The sequence below is a fragment of the Chamaea fasciata genome, unplaced genomic scaffold, assembly GCF_029207755.1.
Source record: "Chamaea fasciata isolate MVZ Bird 193981 ecotype frontalis unplaced genomic scaffold, bChaFas1.0.hap1 SCAF_1, whole genome shotgun sequence".
Classification (NCBI taxonomy): domain Eukaryota; kingdom Metazoa; phylum Chordata; class Aves; order Passeriformes; family Sylviidae; genus Chamaea; species Chamaea fasciata.
The window spans coordinates 33,564,686-33,579,379 of record NW_027094086.1 but is presented as its reverse complement, the minus strand read 5'-3'; the positions used below and the strand labels follow the sequence as shown (position 1 = coordinate 33,579,379).

The 14,694-nt window shown below is 42.7% G+C and overlaps 1 protein-coding gene across 3 annotated transcripts in view; it reads right to left on the bottom strand.

Moving 5' to 3' along the window:
- The window catches only part of NCOA2 (nuclear receptor coactivator 2), a 189,445-nt gene extending 177,450 nt beyond the window's left edge, over nt 1-11,995 (bottom strand). The window contains exons 1-2 of one of the 3 annotated variants that reach the window (XM_066180299.1): nt 11,787-11,995; nt 2,095-2,174 (exon numbers count right to left, since the gene is read on the bottom strand). The gene's annotated coding sequence lies outside the window, so the exon portion shown is untranslated. The remainder of the gene's footprint in view (nt 1-2,094; nt 2,175-11,786) is intronic. The other 2 variants (XM_066180302.1, XM_066180308.1) reach the window with 2 other exon arrangements.
- Nucleotides 11,996-14,694: the final 2,699 nt, after the last annotated feature.

The following is a 14,694-nucleotide window of genomic DNA, read 5'->3' as shown; positions in this document are numbered from 1 at the left end:
TTGCAACAGAGAAGGTGAACGTGCAAGTATGTCAAATAATATGACTGAAGCCCTCGACACTCAAAAAATCAATACAAAATTTTCCAAGGTTTCAATGGAACCAAGATTTTAAACCATCCCTTGGCTAATGGAACGTGCTTTTCCTGAACTGCCTATAATAGGAACACAGAGAGAACCACACATTTTAAAGCAAAAGGATATTTTGAGTGAAAACTACCTCTCTGCTTCATCCTTGCCCTATAAATCCTTTCATGACACCCGTTTTTTACAGTGGTTTATCCCTCACTGTCATCACCATAGACTTCATATACAAATATTCATATCATATTCGCTCTTATTAAAGGTTTTGAACTTCCTGAACACAGCAACTGTGTTTAGGTCATCATCTGTAAAGTTTGCAGATTATTTTCTATCACTGTATCAACCAAATCTATAGTTTTAGTGCAGAATGTAGCAACAGTAAGGAAAAGACGGGGTTTTTTTCTCCACATAAATTAATTAGGAAAAACCACAAGCAATTATATGGAAATTGCTTTTTATTTTGGTATTTCCCTAATGCATTCGGCTTTTTAATCGAAAATTGAAATTGAGACAACTGAAAACAAACATACTATCAACTTGACAACAAAATTTCATGTTCTCTATAGAGAATCCTGGCAGTGACATTTTTCTCTTTATTACACACACCTAACTCATTCTGAGTGCTATTCACTAGGAAAACAATATTTTAGAGTCTCTGCATTTTTTGAAACAATTTGCTTAAATGATTACAAAAGCAGATCATTACTGAAAAGACCTGCACATTATGATTGTGCAGTTCAGGTAAGTAGTGTAAATAAGTAATAAGTAATATGGTGTAAGTAATAAGTGTAAGTAAGTAATAACATCTCCATGGCTAAGCATTTTGAAGTTAATATAAAACAAAAACCAATTATTAACCAGAATTATAAACTTCGATGAACAGAATGAGCTCCAGATTGTTTTATCTGAACTGAAAAGGGAAAAGACAGAAAAAAAAAGGACTGGAAAACTGCTTCATCTCTTTTCTCATTCACCGATGCTAGAAAATTAGGAAAGTTTAAAGAAAAGATTTGTTAGCTTGCAAAAACTGCTGAACAAAATTAACAAAAGAGGAAATGATACCTGATGTGGGCATACATAATTTTACCCATATTTGGTTGGTATTTTATAAACAGCCATCCCCCAAACAACTAAAAACTCCTTCAGCAGGCTCATTTCCCACCTCTATATTTAGCGTACAAGCCTCAAAAATACATATTTCTGACCTTAATAAGTCACTCTATGTGTTAAAAGACAACATTTATTCATGAGTACACTGAAAAGGTTCTCACATAAAATCTCAAATGCATATTTGTTGTAAAAGATTTACACCGAGTGAATATACTGGTTTATCAAACATACCTAAAATAAAACCACAGCATTTATATTCTACTTTCCTTCAGTGCACTACCAAACTATTATTAGTCTGCATTTAAACAATCCGCAGGGGTCTCTTTTTCTAATTCTCAGTGGTATTATCCCTTCTTGAGAGTAGAGTTAAACAGGCACAGCACTGCCTGATGGAGTCATCAGACAGTAATTCTTGAGCAACAAGCAGTTTAAGTCATCAGTGTCATTATACCAATTTCAACCCTCAATTTAAGTAATTTATTAGTGCACAGAGTCGGATGGAAAAGCTTGTATTATTTCATATTCAACCTTTGCCATAAGACAGACCATAATCAGCACATCTGAAAAATGTCAATTCCTTAGTTACAGTATAAAATATCAAACAAACCTAATGAGAAAGGCTGAAGGGATCAAGTGATATTCTTCCTTAGCAAAAAGTCCCACTCCTGGTCCTGGCACCAAAGCAAGGACCTTCTGCTTCCACAACCAGTCTCACCATAATTTTCAAAGTTTCTAAAATACTAGTATTCCCACTCAGTGTACAGTATCACACGTTACATATAAGCAGGTTTGTTCTGCTGTATCCACACAATCAATTTAAGGTATCTTGCATCAAACTCCCCAGTGAAGAAGACAAAACTGCAACACAATCCAATTAAATGCAATAGGATATAGACAACTCACCAAGACTCAGCGATGCAGACAATGATTTCTAGGGGCTGTGTATGCAGGGGGCCTCACTACTCAGATACATCTCAAGCATGCTAGGAACAAATTTGAGAGAAAAGTATTAGTCTTTTTTTTTTTTTCTGGAGATGGGAATAGAAGAACAAAATTACGATGTTTAGCACATTGCCGTTTTAAGCATAACACAACAAGGGAAGCACAAACTTTGCAGAGCATTATCTGCTTTTCCAGACACAACTACAACCCCCTTCCAGCTGCACAATCACTCCAGGCACACAACTTCCTTTCTACCTGCTGCCTACTGCAAATTCACAGTGATAGCAGCTGAAGTGTTTACATTAACTTACACAGTACACAGCCTCTATTTGCACTAAAGAATCTGTGAGAACTCTGAAAGTGCTTGGTTCCTTTTTTGGTTGACTGCTTGATTTGATAGCACATTAGTTTCAAATCTCTAAAAAGGAGAAACTGGTGTTCTTTCAACCATTATTATAAGTTGCATGTAAAGAAGCATGTTTCTTCTCTCAGCCTTTACTTACAATACTCCTGACCAAGTGACAAGCATCAGTGAACAGAAAGCCTTTCACTGGTATGGACTCCCATAAAGCAGTGAAGAGTCCCATAGAACTGAGGTCATACATTCCACAGCAAAATAATTTCTTCAAGGGAGGAGCATGCCACTGCCCACACAAATATTATACCTGAATTTCTGCATGTAGGTCAAATAGCACTTTGTGTCAAGTGTATCCAAGCAAACTACCAAAGAAGAGTTTTCCTACTCTGACAAATAAAAAGGCAGAACATAAAGCAAATGAGAACACAAATAAAACGAAAGATACACTACAAGAGTTGTCAGAAAAAAAAACAAACCAAAATAACAAAACAACACCACGCTAATTATGCTTCAAGAGTAACAGAATTTAGAATCAACCTCTTTCTTTGTCATTTCTGCCATCTTACAGAAACCTTCTTCAAACAAACTCTGCATAAGTTCTTTCAGTCAGACAGGATACAACTACAGTAACAGACTATTTAGGGGCACCACTAACAAAGAAGTATTCTTATATAAAATATACACACAGAAGATAAGACTACATTATTTCCTCAGGAATGTCCAAAAAGCACACAAGCTCTGTGGATCACAGACTCGGGGCTTGGAGTGCGTCCTTGCTGACAGAAAAAAAAAAAAAAATCTTGTCTTGGAATAAAATTTTAAGTAAGCTACTAGATCTTTTGGCAGTTCAGAGAGACACCCAAGAGAAGTCACAGCCTCAGCAGCAGATGGGGGCTGCAGTCCCCACCCACAGTGAGGACACCCCCTGAGAAGCAGTAAACAGGACACTGCCTGTCCAAACAGGAGCATTTCCCACTCACCTGTCTTTCACCTCCTGTGCATCAGTGAATTGGTACTACCATTTTGTTTCTTGACAACTCACGTGCCTGCTCAGTTTTATTTTCCTGCTGTTTTTCCCTATTTTTGCATCCCACCTCCTGGTCTCTGTGGCCTCCAATACAGCTGCCAGAGGAGTCTGTACACAAGTCATGTGGCTCCTGACCATTACAGTGGTGTCCACAAGGCCTCACTGGAAAGGATAAGCTTTGCTGATTTTGATTTCTTCTATTCATAAAACGTTTAACAATAATATTGTCTGAAAACAAAGACAACGCACCATAGCTTCACAGCAGAAGCACTACCTTCGAAACACAAAAACATGACTAACAAGACATTTCTTCCCAAAAACCCTCTTGAATTATAGAGCAACTAGTGACAGGATCATGTACCTGAATAGATGTATTTTCTAGTATATTTCTGATACATTTCTCTAACTAAACTAGACTGCCAGCAAAGAAAAGAAGTGATGAATATGGACAATGAAATCATCTGTTAGTCCTTTTCCTTTCCTTCTCAAGCCCATTCTGGAGGCAAAAGAAAAAGCAAGCCAACAAAAACAACCTATGCCTATGCCAATCCCACAAGAATCAGGAGCTTGCTTCTTGGGATGACCCTCAGAACTCAAGGGAAACTACTCTTGCATGAAGCCAGGTCTCACAGTGGCGTAACTCTGTTAACAGTGGTGCACTAAGGCCCACATGAAGAGCAGGTCACTGCCTTCACGAACTGAACAACTCACAAATTATCAACATAACCTATGATATAAAAATGGAATACACCACAGCCACACCTGCCATTTTCTAACACCACCATCCAATCCCCCATCCCACAAGAGTAAAAGAAAACTGTTTTAAAGGTCAAAAAACCTCAACTAAAAACAATTGATATGGAACAGAACAACAAACTGTCTGTCTTCTGACTTCAGAAGACTTTACATCTTTATTTTCCTTTTGAGCACAGTCACTTCTTTCCCTTCTGGCCTCTGTTCCAGGTACCTAAGATGTGTTTACCTCCTTGGTCTATAAAAACTTCGTTGTGAACAAAACACACAGACATCAATGCTACAAACTACAGTTAAGCTGAAAGGAGTGAGAACTGCCACTTTCAGACATACTTGGACAAGATCATCCACAGCATGAGTGAGTGTGAACTTGGAGAGCTTTGTGAGGCTTTTCTCATCTACATCCAGTCTTCATGTTCCATCATTCCTCAACTAAGAAGAAAAGGAGCCACAAATGATCTCACCATCATGCAGTTATCACTAGCTTCACACAGAACTGTAGCAAGAAAATATTTTGAGGCCTCATGAAAAATTCAGTATCTTTGTTTCAAAGTAATGCTTAAAAAAATCCAGCAAAACAAGCAAAAGTATGTTTGCACTGCAAATGCCAACAAAAATTGGCAAGCAATTAAAATGAAAAACCTTTAAACTATGCTATTAGAGCTACATTTTATAGCCTGTGAAGTATCAACAAGTTAAATCTTTTTTTGCACCCAAGATAATGGCAACAACTCTTCTGGACTCATTTAAAAAAACAGTACATTTCTAGCTGTAAATTTTAATTTTGGAAAAAATACAAAGGTTTAGACTGGAAGAAGAGCTTTTCTCCTTGAGAATATAACTGAAAACTGGAAAATATTTATTTATTTCTAGACACTCAATATTCCCCCATGAAGAATCTATTTCAGAAAATGGATAGAACAGGATGAGGACATTGTCCATGTATCTGGAGACCAAGGTATAAATCTGAATGAGAATAGTAAGCAAAATTAGTTGACAATAATCACATGTATTTCTCAGAATATAAGTAGTACTTGGTCAGCAAGTCCTGACAATAATTTTGAAAGAGAAAAGAGAAAGGGCTGAAGAGCTACTTTGTGAACTCAAAGCATGGTATAAGCAGAACAAAGAAAAATAGTCTTCTCTGTAGCCCAGATAATACTCGAACTCTCTCTCAGATTCACAAGTACTAAAACTTATGACCTTGGGTTTTCTTAGGGTTTGCTTGGGGTTTGGGGTTTTTTTAAAATAAATTTCTAATTCCATCACACAGGCATATGATGAATTTGTAAGTCCATAAAAATATGTGTAATAAAAGTGTCAGTATATACTCTCAAATTTATTCCTAGGCAGACTTTCCTCTATTCTCAAAAAGTTTTCTTTTTAAATGCAGTTTAGTATCTCCTACATAACTCATGAGGTACAAATAGGTGACAAGCTGCATTGTTTTTAATTGGAGTGATTTTCTTCAAAATCCATGGGCCAGGCTCATTAGAGATCAATACCGACAGCAATGAAAAACTAAATCTGTTCACACACAGATGAATTACAGCATAGGCAGAGTAAGAGTAAAATTCCATAATAATTCTGACTTAACAAGCAAAATGTTCTTTCACTTTCCATGCCCATTCTTCAATCCCTGGCTTCTCCACTGAGGCAGCCAATAAAGCAGCCAATTGTGATATGCCCACTATAAATCCTACCCAAGAGCAACAATATGTCTTACACAGCTCACTAAAAAAGCATCAAAATAGCAACTCTCAGTCAACACTGCAGCAGATATATGTTTGCACTATGTCCCCTCATAGAAGCTCATGTGATCCATACTACCTAAGATATATGGATAAATCAACACATTCGGTAGATATTTTAATTAATTTTTCACCTATACTCTCTGCCCTTTCATTAATCCAATAAAGGTTTCCATGTAATGGAGACACTTCTAGCAAAATACCGGTTTGCCTTTCCAAACAGAAAATAACTTCTTGAAGTTCAAAAACAAAGAGAGAAAAGTAAATAGAATTTACTGAAGACACTGCATCTTAGCTGCAAAAAGCAAATGCACATTCCAAAGAAGCTTCTGAATACCTAAGTAATGGGAGCACACTCACAGAAAGAGTGAGATTTACTATCAGTTGTAACTGCTAAAATGAGAGCAAAGGAAAAATAATATCTGTCAGTAACTGTATTAATGAGAGATTGTTATGGAAGCCATTTAAGGAAATGCAAGACTTGGAATAGCATAATGATGAAGCTACAGAAGAAAAAAAATGTGCATATTGTTAATATGCTGCGGTATAGCTTCAGACATTTAAATTAATGAACTAATTTCAAACTTCAAGATGTCAAGCACTCCAATGACGATACATTTTCCATAGGAATTGTTTCCATTATATATCCATAAAACTCTTAAATAAAATTTCCATTAGCCTTTAATTTGAATAACGTGCAATTTCCACAGAAAAAGATTGAAAAATCACAAACAGTTACAAAATGCAGTGCAGCAAATCTACAACATTCGAGATCTATTTTTCCAACTATTCATCAACTCAAAATAATTGTATAAAATCGGCAAAAGTATTCCAGATGCTCAGGAGAGGAAAGGCTGTTCTAGGTAATAGGTAAATGTAGGACTGAATGGAAGAAAATTAATTTCCCCCACTCATTTTTCCATCATATAAATGCTATTTCTGAATACTCACAACACTGACAAAATTGCTTTGTCTTAAAACTGTCTAAAAAATTCCCTGGGTTTTTTGTCTTTTTTTTTTTTTTTTCCTAATTCTGTATCCTAAATTTATTAAAGTATACAACCTGTTCTTTTTCATGTCAGATTTCTACTTGGTATGTTTTGTAAAGGCTAAGCTACTGAATCATTAAAATAGCAGGTGTTTGCATAATGTAAATGCTGCTGACAAGCTACTAACTGTAGAACTGGTAAGATGCCTTCGTAATATGTAATCACTGATGTAATATTAGAAATTATTTTACTACTCAAAGTTACCATTTCAGCAATACATATGACTGTTTAAAATGCTATTCCAACACAGAGCAGGAGTCCTGGAAACTGTATTTTATTCCCTGAAATCATAAAATATTATCAAAATATTATCTACAACAAATACATGAAATATATGTTATCTAAGCTCCATTATCCTGACGGGTAAAAGCCAAAGAATACTTCTGTAAGGTTTAAATTCCCAAGAGAAGAAGAGCTCAGATCCTGTCTGCAAGCACACAATGGAATCACAGCTGACGATGCACATCTTTTTCTGGATGTCTCCATATGCTCAGGAGGGTTTTTTCCCCTCCTCTCCCTCCCTGTTTCTCCCTCTCCGCCCCCCTTGCTCCCAGCACTACATTGAAGAATTTGTCATTATCTGCTGCCAGAAGTATAAGAATGTTTTAACAACTAACAAAAATAAAGTTGTGCAGTGAACTTCACCTCATTTAAAAATAAAAATAGGGGATCCTGCCAGAGTAGCTGTCTGTAACTAAGTTAGCTAACAGCAGAAAATGGATGGATGAATGGATGCTGTTATATGCCTTCTACAAAGTAATTATCAATGTTACTCTGTTCTTAGTTTAAAATGCTGTGTCACACAGCAGAGTATATACAGTAACAACACATTTAACCTCTGACCTCTAAAGCCAAACATGGACGTAAATGAATATTGAGTATTTTAATGGCTAACAGAATACTGAAGAAATGTGTGGAATTTGTTAAATATACCTACTTGCATGCAAACTGCATTGTTTAGAGAGGCCAACCACAGCAAATGTATAAAGAAGTGAACATGGCAAGAACAGTTTTAGTTCGGTGTTCCCTCTCTCCAATGCACAATCTATTAGTGCTCAGCAGACAAAGAGAGTTACGTTTATATTTAAATTTGGTAGCAGCCTTTGGTTCACCTTTTTCTTTCAAACGAACTGACAGCATCCTTAAGCCTTAGACTACTTAAGCCTCTGCAATTCTGGAGTCAGGTGCTAGAGAAACTCCAGCTGAGCACAGAAGCCCAGATTTCGCCAATGAGACGGTGACATCAGCAACAAAGGCAAGGAGCAGAAGACAGTGGGCATTGTAGCAGCAGCTGGCTTGCTCACTGACTTTGTTCTTCCTGCTGCAAAATCTGGGCTCTCTGCAGATGGGCTAGCTCTAACTGGTTTTTTGGAGGACAGAGGGAAAAGTTGGGAATGCCAACACTACAGAAGGGTGTACATGCCTCTTTCAACAGAGCCTTTCAGCCTTCTAATGAGCAAGCTACACCCTAAACAATTATAAAAACATAAACATTATTCTTAAGTAATTAATTTTTACTTCAGAGTCTCAGTTTAATGCAATATACTACACTACATGTAAATAAATCCCTTATATTTTCTAATGTTTCCACCAGAAATAACCTTTATTTTCTCTCTGAAATAACACAATTCCAGTTTAAAAACTTAAACTGATTCCAAAAGTACCATTCTTGATGGCAATGAAGTATTCCTTCCTCAAAGGTCTTGAGTTTCAAATTTAGCACTGACATCACCAGGACACACAATAAGGAATTTACACACTTAGTAAAGAAGTGCCTTCAGACATTGCAGAGATACTGAAGAACCACATCAGACATGGATTCTCTCCCTAGTAAAGACCACAAGCTTGAGAAAATAGAAAGTTGAGATATCTTCAGGTTTTATGTGAAATAAAAGAGTACCGTGACTAAAAAGATGAGGTGATTGCAGCACGTTTTACATGCATTTATTGCATAATGCTCATCAAGATAAAAATATATTAAAAATAATGTGATTCTTCAAAATATTGCATGATGTTAAAAAAAGATGAACCTTTCTTCTTAAAGTTGTACTCAATATTTTTGAAGGTTGAGTCCATGACAAAGTATTTTCTTTAAGATTGTAGATAACCAAGATTTTCTATGAACATTAAGCTTCCCACACTTAAGGATTAACCATTTGGGGGCAATTTACATATGACACAACAGAGCCAACTTCTATGTCCAGTCCCCAAAGAGCTGTTACCACAAATGCAAAAGTAAGAGATACAAATGCATGAGTGTACATATGTGCTTGCATATACGTCTGTACGTGGAAATATGTGCAAAGCTGGTATATCCTATTCGTGACACCAGCGCTGACGTAAACAAACAAGTGCTCTGGAAAAAAGTAGGAGGCACCAAGTACCTGCACCAAGTGCAATAAAACAACTAGGTTTCCATCCACATCAAGCCGTGTTTACAAAAACAAGATCTCTGCTTAGGGGTGTAATATTTTCAGTATGATATTAAAAACAGTATGCAACATGGTCATTTCTCAGAGAGCATCCAACACAGCAGACTGGCAGCTCCCTCCCTTTGGGCACTGCCAGAGGATTCCCCAACGAGAGGAGCCCACCAGGTGGCCCAACACTGTCACTGGGTTATAAGGAGCCAGGAAATTAACTGACTAGAGTTGTTTTTATAGTTCAGTACATAAAAAACCCAAAGGGATAAAATCCAAATTACTGCCTTCAGCCACAATGGCGGAACAACAACGAAAAAAAAATGCTTTAAGTACAAAGACTGGCAGTCTTAAATGCTTACTTATTTACAGTGGTAATAGAGCTCTGCCGTAACTGCCATAGCCAGGCGCTATATGCGTAGCACAAATTATACTTAAACATTATGGGTTTAGTTCTAAAGCCTATTCACCTGCTTCTTACTACTCTGAGGGGAAAAAAAAAAACGAACAAAAAAAAAAGTGAAATATAGAAACAATTGATTATTATCGAACAAGCAGGCTGTTCTCCCTTCACAAGGAGACTCTTCTGGCTAAATTACAAGTACATTTATACAGTGTCCCACATACACACACTTCAGACTGAAGTATACAGGCCAACTCAAAACTATGTATGTATCATGATATACAGATATCACGACTTGCGGGTGACTACCAGCAACCTCCTTGCCTTTTTTTTTTTTTTTTTAAATTCCCTCCCCCCCACCTTTTTCTGCCAGGCTCTCGAGCAGGTTTCCCACAAACTACACGGCCTGAACGCCCCTCTCCGGCAAGAGCAGCGTGCGGTCCCCGAGCTGGGGGAACGCTCAGGCCCAAGCGGCGGCAAAGGAGCGAGGGGCAGCGAGGGAGCCGAGGGACACGGCTCCGGTTACGCCTGGCCCCGCAGCCTCCGGGCCGCGCGGTGCCCGCGGCGGCGCACACAGCGCCCTGCGCGGAGGCGGGGAGGGGCCGCGCACCCGCCCTCCGCGGAGGCGGCGGGCACCTCCGCACCCCTCCCCCGCGCCTCACGCGTGGGGCTCCGCTCGCCGCGGAGCGCCCCGCCTGCAGCCGCCGCCCGCTCCGGGGAAGCGGGAGGGAGCGGAGCGGCACCCACCCAGAGACCCCGGCCCCGCGCCCGGCCGGCTGCTCTCCTCTTCCCCCTCCTCCTGCCGCCGCTCCCCGCCCCGCGCACACACGCAGACACACGGCACTGCGGCGGCCGGGCCCCCACCCCTCCCCGGGCCGCGGGGAGGCGGCGGCCGGGCGCCCCGGGCTGCGCTCGCACGCAGCTGCGACGCCCCGCCGCCCGTCCGCCCCCGCGGCTCGGCCCGGAGCTGCGCGGCGCGCACGGGCAGGCACAACCCCCGCGCAGAAAGTTAGAGAAGTTGCCCGCTTCGCCCCCTCCTTCTCCTCGCATCCCCTGAGAGCGCGGAGCGGCGGCGAGGCGCCCTGCGCAGGGGGAAGGGGAGAGGGCGCCGGGCGGCTCGGTCGCTGCCCGGCGCGGAAAGCGGGGCGGCCGGCGCGACCCCGCGGCCGGAGCGCGGAGCGGCCCGCGGCGCTGCGCACCGAGTCGTTGTCAGCCGGGGAAGAGGAGGCGGCGTGCGCCGCTCTGCTCCCCAAATCACCCCTTTTGTCATCGGGGAGAGACCCTCCCTCAAGTTTCGCGATCGCTGCGTGCTGGGGGTGAGGGGGAACGTCCTGAACAGTCCCTTCAAAATCGCACCCAGCTGCCCCATCCTCCCCCGGCCCGGCCAGAGCAGTCTCTGCTGACCCCTCGATCAGCCCCTCGCCTTCCCGGTTCCTCGCACTTTCCCCCCGCAGCCAGGGGCGCGGAGAGGCGGCACCCGACCTCCGCCTGGCCTGGAAGCAGGAAACCGGCCCCCTCGGCCCGGCAGGGTGGGGTGCCCTATGCCCCCCCCTCCCCCCCCCCCCGCCGAAACAGGGGGACGTCCCGGAGAAGTAACCCCGCGCGCCCACCCCCCACCGCCGGGCGCGGGGGTGCGAGCACGATGCCCCGGCAAGGGGCGGCCCCGCGGTCCGTCGGTTCCCCACGGAGGGGCCGCAGCCCCCGCCCCGCTCCCCCCGCCGCCGGCGCGGGGGAAGCCGCCTCGCCGCGGCCGCGGTGCCGCCCGCCAACGCCGCCCCTCCGCGCACCGGCGCGGCCCCGGGCGTCCCCCGGCGCTACGCGGGGCGGCCGGGCAGGCGCGGGGGGCTCGGGCACACCCCCCCGCCGCGCCGGGGCCGTGCGGGGGCCGTTACCGGGGTCAGTGCCGTCTCCCGCCGCTGCCGCCGGCGCTGACCTTCGCTTTGTAAGATGAAGCTGAAGCTGGGGCTGCGGCCGCCATGTTCCTTTTTAATAACTGCCTGCTTGTTTATTTCAATGGAGACCCTCCCACCGCTCGCCCTCCTCCTCCTCCTCCTCCCCTTCTACCCAGAGGAGGGCTGGACGGGGAGGAGGCAGGGGGAGGCACAAGTCACTCCCCCCTACCCCCCGGCAGGGCGGCAGCGGCCGGGCCCCGGGCGGGGGGAGGCCGGGCCGGGCGGGCGGCAGCGCGGCGCGGTCCGGGGGCCGCCACCGCCCTTCGCCGCTGCCGCTCGGCGGAGCTCGGGGCTGCTCCGCTCGGCTCCGCGCCCCGCCCGCAGGGACAATGGCAGCCGCCCCGCTCGCAGCCCTGCGCAGCGCTCCCGGGAGCCTCCTCCTCGGCACCCGAAGCGGGGAGAAAGGGGAAGGGAAAAACAAAGTCCTTCGCCCTCGGAGGGAGAGACTTTGGCTGTGGCCCTTTGCTGTGCGTCCTTGGAGGAACCCCGTTCCCGGGCGGGACCGGAGCAGTCGGCCCTCTTTCGGCTTTCAGTGGCCCATATTCACGAAAACAGGGAAGCGTGGCAGGGGGATACAGTCTTATTTCCTTTCTTTGCCTCCGGAAAAAAAAAAAAAAAAAAAAAAAAAAAAAAAAAAAAAAAAAAAAAAAAAAAAAACATACATGCTGAAAATCGTGTCAGCTGTATCTCGCTCATGGGAGGAAGAGGATTGAGATACAGGCTTTCCCTAGGTTTGGAGGAGTGCATACATGAGTTAAAATTTGTTAAAGGCGGGAAGGCGATTGTTAAACATTGCCCTTTAGTTCAAGAAGCAATCCGTGATGCAGAAATCCTGTCTTACAAGAAAAGCTTTACGTTTTCGCACGTATCGATAATGGCGAGTTGTACTTTACACTGCAACAGTCGTTATTTTTGACGTTTTCTACCCTGGATGTGCAGCCCCAAGTTGTTCTGTAGCTATCAGCAGATTATATATTGTTCCTGGTGGTATAGCTAACTCTGCTTGCAATTAGGCTTGTCCAATATTTTTTTGATCATAATCCTTGTTTTTCAGATGGTTACATTTTGCCCTACTGTGCCGCATACAATTTCCCATACTTGTCTGACTTCATTTTTTTTAAGCTGTTTTCTTGCATGGGGCAAAAATAGTTCAATTGTTTCTCCAAACAAATCAAAGGAAAGCTCTTTCCCAGTCTCCTTCCCCATGTTAAAGAAAGAGGTCTTTGCAATCAACTAGCTGAAAACTTGCAATATTTTCTTCTGTTAGTGAGAACTCAGAAATGGGAAGGGTGGCCATCAGAAATCTATTTGAATTTAGTTCCATTAGAGATGGAGGGATTGTCGTTCTTATACGCTCAATTGGAGCTTTGATGTGATAGTAACCAAGGATCCAAACCACATTAAGGCCACTGTTTTAGCTGGAGTACTTTTGACATCATCTTCAGAAGAAAAGGCTCCACCGCTGGGCTGCAGCAGCTGGAGAGGACAACCTTTCTCAGTGTTTCTCCCCATCAGTTGTATTTGGCAGAGAAATTACTTCGTCTTCAGGAAGCTCTTCCACCCTGCCCGTACACAGGCAGGCAAAAAAGAGATTGAGGGTTAATTCTGTCTGTAGAAGAGACAGAATAGAATATTACCTTGAAATAACATAGCAAGTAAGAGTAGTTTGCATTTCAGGGGAAAAAAAGAAAAAAAAAAGAAAAAAGAAAAAAAAAAAGGTTCAAGAGTCCTGGGGAGACAGCTTTTCCTCTGACCTCATTTGTCATATCTGTGCAAACCTCTGTAGCAAATAAGCCAACAGTTAGATAGGCAATAATCTCATTTACCTCACAGTTGTGATTCATTCTCCGATGCAAAGTGAAACAGTGGTTCACTGGGGGGGGGGGGGAAGAAAAAAAAAGTATGTCTTTAATTTTGTGACCATAAACAGTCTAATTTAGAATTGAACAGATGATTCTAATTCCAGCATTTCTTATTTAGGAAAGCTTGATTTTTAATTTTTTTTTTTTCCTGGCATCTAACTTTTTTTAACATAACCAAAAATCTTTATTAAACTAATACCTAAATCCACCAGGAAAAGCAAGGAAGAGCTTTTAACTTCCTGTGGTAGGAGCATAAAAGACAGCTCATATAACATGGAGTTTATTGTCTCAACATTGACAAAAAACCCTGGCTCCTATGTGGCTGAGTTTCCCAGTCAAACTGTGTGGGAGAGGGGATTTAACTACACGCATATGCTCAGATCCACTGAAATTTGTTACAAGCTTCTAACTCACAAGCAAATACATTTTGTCATCTGAGGCCAAACCCCAAAGCCCTGGTTACAAGTATCACTGAATGCAAAGACGAATAATTATGTTATTCCTAACTGCTAGTCTTTAAAGGGAAGGGACCATCTTCCAGATGGGAAATAGATTTGATAAACACACTTCAGTGCAGATTTTATTCAGCATTACAGCTCTTCTCTGAAACTTCTCCAATGACACCATTGCTGCATTGTGCTGACTAGAGCTGGGCTTAGTTTTTCAGCAAAAGCTTCATCCATTCTAAACAAGAGTAATACAAGCTTCCTGTCATCCTCTTGTATTCACTTTCCTCCCCTTCATTCTTCTGCTTGCTATTTTGTTCACATCACTTTATGCATTCATTTGATCATTTACTGGGATTTGCAAACCTTTCCTGGTGTGAAAATTAGCATTGAGAGAAATATTTAATTGAGTTTTCAGCGAGATTTGGTTGAATTTCCTCTCATAACCTTTTTTTTCCCCCTCCTAAATTAACAGGAAAAAATTCAAAATCTGAATGCAGCCATGTTTTCCTGGTCAGTACAGTCACATACTGTCAATGT